This window comes from Saccostrea echinata, unplaced genomic scaffold (assembly GCF_033153115.1).
Source record: "Saccostrea echinata isolate AGI-Se365-2 ecotype Australia unplaced genomic scaffold, CSIRO_AGI_Sech_v1 ptg000008l, whole genome shotgun sequence".
NCBI classification, from domain to species: domain Eukaryota; kingdom Metazoa; phylum Mollusca; class Bivalvia; order Ostreida; family Ostreidae; genus Saccostrea; species Saccostrea echinata.
This window is the reverse complement of record NW_026889757.1, coordinates 2,183,705-2,190,028: the sequence shown is the minus strand read 5'-3', so window position 1 is coordinate 2,190,028 and position 6,324 is coordinate 2,183,705. Positions and strand designations below refer to the sequence as shown.

General features: G+C 34.2%; 1 pseudogene; it reads right to left on the bottom strand.

Annotated features, from left to right (window-relative positions):
* Positions 1 to 924: 924 nt before the first annotated feature.
* LOC133181134 (uncharacterized) lies at positions 925 to 2,432 on the bottom strand (annotated as a pseudogene).
* Between the last annotated feature and the right edge of the window lie 3,892 nt (positions 2,433 to 6,324).

Here is a 6,324-nt window from a genome sequence, read left to right as displayed (position 1 = left end):
TTATTGTGAAAAAAAAAATCACAGCTTTCTTCTTGGATGGATACATCAAGACAAGAGATCGGAGAAGATCACTCGCTACATCCCATGATGAAGTAAGTAGTACTGATGCATCTTCACTTAAACATGGGAGTTTCATTGTGATGTACAGAAGCTGTTGCCATTCAGAGTTAAATTTCATGTCAATACCCATATTACACAATGATGAATTGAGACTATCAAGTTCAAAATATTTCAAAAGTGCATTTTAATAAAAGATGAATTATTGTTTTCAGCAGTTGGTAGTAATCTCTCATATAAAAATGTTTCCATTTTGTTTAGCTCATCTGAACAAAAGGCTCAAGTGAGCCAGAAATCTGACCTCCAGATGTTGCAATGTGCCATTTGTCATCTATTGTCTATAAAATTGTCACACTTCTCTGAAACCAGTGGATCAATTTTAACCCACTATATAGGGTAAAAGATATTAATTGAAATAAACAGGAAAAATCAAGAAAAATTTTCGAAAGTGCATCAGGGCCAAGGTGACTCTTTCTGGCCAATTGACAGCACTTTGATGTTAAATGTTACATGTACACATTGAATAAATACCGTTTCCTCATTGTGGATTATTGCATCCGGAGTATTGTGAATTTTTCCAGTTTTCGGAAAATTTAGTGGGTCTTCCTTGATGTTTATCTGCGTAGGATTTTTAAGTTTATTTTCAACATAAAGGCGGAGTCTGTCTCCAGAACACCTCTCCTCACATCACTAAAATGGAATTGCGAACTTTGTAGATACAATGTACATGGTTTATAAGAGAATATTAGATAACTCTTACAATGTTGATTGATAGATCACGAAAATCAAGTATTGTATGTATACCCACTAGAAAAATTGTCTCAGTTCTTCAGCCTCTTCCCCTCCTTCCCAAAATTTCTCCAGGTACTAATCCCATGACATTTTGCTCAATTTGCTGTCGGCAAACTGAAAATTCCTTGTCCCTTTTAAATACTTTGCATCCTATAATTATAAACAAGAAGCCGATGAGCCAAAACGCTCACCTGAGTCACCTTGGATGTGCAGTTTTCTAAAAGGCAGAGGACATTTTAGCTGAATTGTAAAAGGTGTGAATAATCATTTATGCAGAAAATATACGCCGACCAGTTTAACAGAAAAATCAATTACCTGTATTAAAAAAAAAAATCAATGGTCATTTTATCGGATTTTTTTTTAATAAAAAGGGGTAGAGGTAGAGTACAGTTATTGAACCAATAGTGTATGTGTATTGTGCTTCAGTTCTGGCTTGATATTTTAACAGTGCTTTAAATATTGACGGTATTTCAATGAATATTATCCTTCTAACAATTAATGATTCCGTTAAAAATTGCTTATATTCATCCTTTTTTTTAAAAGATAAAAACCCATTTTCAAATTAATGTAAAAGAAGAAAGTTATTTGCCCAAATACAAGTAGATTACAAAGTGAGGAAAATAATAGGTATCTTAGTCATTTCTAAATCACAGTTGAGGTTGGCAACTTTTGCGACCAGTTCCTTGACTGTTTGTTCTGGTGGGTCATGAGGGTTCTCCATGGTCTTGTTACCTGCAGTTTTGGTGATGCCAGGGATACATGTTTCTGAAATATAATTTGGACTCTTTTTGTAGCTAATTTATAAGTGCACATTTACAGTAATCTTTTAATCTAGCTATTAAAAAGTTTTTACTTCAATTTTAAATCAGGTGATTTGTATCTAATAGAATTATTTAAACACTGAATTCTTACTTTTTTCATTTGGTTTTTTAGCTTTCCTTGTTCAAAAAGCTCAAATATCAGAAGGTATTTTTCAAAAAACTTGGAACAAGTAATCCAAAATAATGCCTGATAGCTGTATATGTCCTAAAATAATGCAAATAATGAATAAATGTACCAAGTCTCTAGTTGTGTAATTATATGCATACAAGAGCTAAAAAGTCTCCTGTTATGTTAGGTTCTTATAACTTATATATGCTTTTTTGAGTTGACTGTTTAATATCTTTAAAACTTACACAGCCAGGAGGAAGATGTTGCTGGCACTTTAATCGCCCAAATTTTGGTGTTTTCACATCTGCTGGACTCAACATCTGTTTCCTCAGGTTTCAGGGAACGAATCAGTTTCACCTTTATTAAAAGGGATCAAATTGTGATTATCATTTTATATATTCAATTACTTGGGGTTTTTTATGATTCTCATAAGAAATCTGTTTTGCAGTACAAGTTGCAGAGTCCTTCATGCACTGTTCTTTCAAACAAAAGTCAAAATAAAATATTTGTATTATTGATAAGGAATAATAAATATAGAATGTTTCTAAGTAGATTAAAACAATTACCATGTCTTTGTTGGATAGCTTGTTAATGTTGTGCCCAATAATATTATAATTCGCTGATGCTGAAATCTCCTCATCAAAAGTCACATTTACAAGTTTAAATTTCAAGTATAATATAATTAAAGATCAACTAGCTGTTATGTTCAGAAAATATTGGTATACAACTGTGACCAGAAATTAGAAAAAAATGTTATTTATGGTAAAATAATAAGTACGTTTATATTTCTTTTTTCCTTTTAATAGTTTAGCCACATTTTCCTCACAAAATAATTGTGGAATTCTATCATTTCAATTTTGTGCCATATGACGCTTTTTAATAACTGGAATAATGAACCATTTACATTTAAACACTGAAAAGATGATATTTGAATAAAAAATACTTTACACAATTTAAAAATTAAATAATACTCCAATATCAGTAAGATTAGCAATTCCAAGTACCAGTGCAGGTCATTTGTGTTGCTTTGTCTGCAAAAAGCTAGGGCCAAAACTCATAATGACACCAATATAACATCCGTTTATGGCATAGATTTTAAATGAAGTGTTTGCCCACCCTGGATTTCAGTGTTGTGCTAGTCACATCCAAAAATAGTCAACTTTCCATTGATGCAATTAAGAAAGTACAAGAGGCCCAAGGGTCTTAACGGTCACCTGAGTATAATACAACACTGTAAGGACCCATAGAGGTATAAAATAAAATTGGCTTAAAGATGAAACTATTTTGCCAAAGAATTACAAAAATATGGTAAAAATACCCTTGCTCATTAAAACTTCTGGGACCCAAGCGATACCCTTGGGATCGTAATTGGTTTTCCCAAGTCTTTGAGGGGTGATAATGAATACAAAATATACAAATACGATGGACATTTGCCTAGTGTGTAAGATATTCAATATATACAGATATGTTTTGGTCACTTGTCTAGTGCTACAATTAAGAACACAAAGAGAAATCTCTAATACCTATTTATTTACTCGAGGTGATGCCTCTTCGCTGCACAGACAACTTAGCTGCTTGGTAACACTTGCCTCTTGCGTATACAAACAACTTGGTAATACTTGTGACCAGCACTCACCACTTGGCTATACAATATGGCTGTCTGCCATTGTCATAAACTACATTTCCCCTAGTCACTCTGGCTCTCTGTGATCATTTGATCACTTTGATAAAGAATAAAAACTCTATGCAGGCTCTTACCAACTAATGTCTGATCTTCATCACTTTACCTGACAATAACTAGTCCAATCTGTCAATCATGACACCACAATGCACATATACTCGATACAATGGGCTATATTGCTTCATGAATAATCTCTCTTTCAATCGTTTATATTGCTTTGCAGACACAAGAATCCAAGTTGGAACATGCTTTGCCCATTCGAACCAACCATTTATTTCTATTTTCTTTCAATATATATATATATATATATATATATATATATATATATATATATATATATATATATATATATATATATATATATATATATATATATATAACATTCTTGTATTCTCATTCAACCAAATAACCTGAAATATAAATTATATACATGGATTTCTTAATTTAACACAATTTATCAAAGGGAAGTAACTCTCATTCGTTTCACTCATTACAATTTTGTACTCTGCTTGCCTCTTAGATTCCCAGGAGCAGAGAAAAGGCACATTTATTCATATTTATACATTTATATTATTACATTTACTTTGTTTGCTTAATACTTAGGAGCAGATGAGAAGATTATCAGAGAATTAATGAAATTCTACTCATTAGAGCCCCACCCTAACCCCTGGCCCAGGGGCCATAAAATTCACAATTTTAGAAGAGGCACCCGTGCTTGTCATAACTATGCATTTAGTTTTTTTTGCTTAATACCCAGGAGTAGGGGAGATTTTCAAAGAATTAATGCATTTTTAAGATATGATCATTAGAGCCCCGCGTTAACACCAGGACCCCTGACCCTGGGGCCATGAAATTCACAATTTTGGACGAGGCACCCGTGTTCATCATAACTATGCCTTTAGTTTGTTTGATTAATGCCCAGGAGCAGAGGAGAAGATTTTCAAAGAATTAATGCATTTTTACTATATAATCATTAGAGCCCCGCTCTAATACCAGAACTCCTGAACCAGGGGCCATGAAATTCACAATTTTGGTAAAGGGCTCAATGCTTATTTTGTCATGCCAACATTTTGACTGCTTGATGTTCAGGAGTAGCCCCCCCCCCTACCCCCCCCCCGGGGGGGGGCAGAAGCCACGAATTTCTCAATTTTTACTCCCTTTCACCCATAGATGCTACAATGTTTATGCCAAACTTGGTTGAAATTGGTTCAGTGGTTCCAGAGAAGCTGAAAAAATGTTAACGCACGACGGATGACACCAGACGAAAACCGATATCATTGAAAGACTCGAGTTATTTAAACAGGACTTCAATTCTTGAGTAACTGCAGCAAGCAAGAGATGAAGTAATACGAAAGAAAACATCAAGGCTCGGTTTGATGATCCAGCAGGTTTATCAAATCAGGATTACAACAATTTTACAGGACTTGAAGAAGAACAGTTCGATGACTTGATGATTTCAGTAAGTAACATACATGTAAGACCAACGAAGTCCAGATGTATTAGCACATGTGTAGCGATTCTTCTTACAGGGTACGGTCAGGACTAGACAACCAAATGCTGGCTACTCTGTTCAACATGAACAAATTTCTGGTATATTATTTAGTTTTTGCAACTTTTTAAGTGCAAAGCTTGGACACTGCTTGTAGTCCATAGTCACCTGAATATTGTCCCCCGCTTTCACTGAAAGTGGGGGGGGGGGGGATATTAATTTGGGTTTAGCTGTCTGTCCGTCTGTATTTCTGTCTGTCTGTAACACTTTCGTTTCCGCGCGATATCTCGAGAACCCTTTGAGCTTTTGCAATGAAATTTTGCATAGCAACTCCCTATGTCCTAAAGAAGAACCCTATTGATTTTGACTTCAAAAGGTCAAAGGTCATAAATTCTGTTTCCGCGCGATATCTCGAGAATCATTCGAGCCTATGCAACGAAATTTTACATAACAACTCGTTGTGGCCTAAGGAAGACCCTATAGATTTTGAGGTCAGAAGGTCAAAGTTCAAGGTCGTAAATTCATACATTCTGTCTGTGTGTAACACTTTCGTTTCCGGACGAAATTTCAAGAAGAATTTGAGCTTTTGCAATGAAAATTTATACCATAACTTCCTATGGCCTCCCTCGCCCCTTTCAAAGTGTCATGCGTTGTTCTTTTTCCCCTAAATTTAATGCATTAAAAGTCGCTTGGCACTATTTTTAGCACAGGAGATGTGGAGAGTTATTACATATAATACAGGTTGTTATATTTTATATTCTAATTACATCTATTAGAACTGTTTAGTAAAGGCTAAATTAGACACCATGTATTGTGTAAAATTTTGACAATATCGAACGTAAATATACCCATATGTGACCTAATGTTTGCATTAAATTGATGTACAATCAAGTGCCTCTGTGGTATATGTGTATGATTGTTCCTTAGTAAGTGAGAAGTCCCGGGTTCAAATCTCGGACGATCCCTTTTTTTTAATTTAATTTTTTTTTTTTGGATTTACTAAATGATAGTATACAACATATGAAATGAAAAAGTTATGACGTCTGGCGTGTACAAACTCATAAAATCATTATTACAGTGTGATAAATATTCTATATAAAAGAATCTTCTATACATATTAAAGAATAAGCAATCAAATTTTTATATCCATATTGGCATTTTTATTTGCTTCAGTATACATGTATACATTTAATGATTCTACAAATCCGGGGGGGGGGGGGTCCGACTGCTCTCCTCCCCCTAGAACTGCGCATGCTCTTCTTTTTTCCCTAAGCCGGGGACAAAAATTCTCTAATTTAGCTTGTTTTAATTTTAAGAAAGGTTGTCCCAAAAAGTCGTAGACAATGTTTATAACTTTGTAAACATTCAATCAATA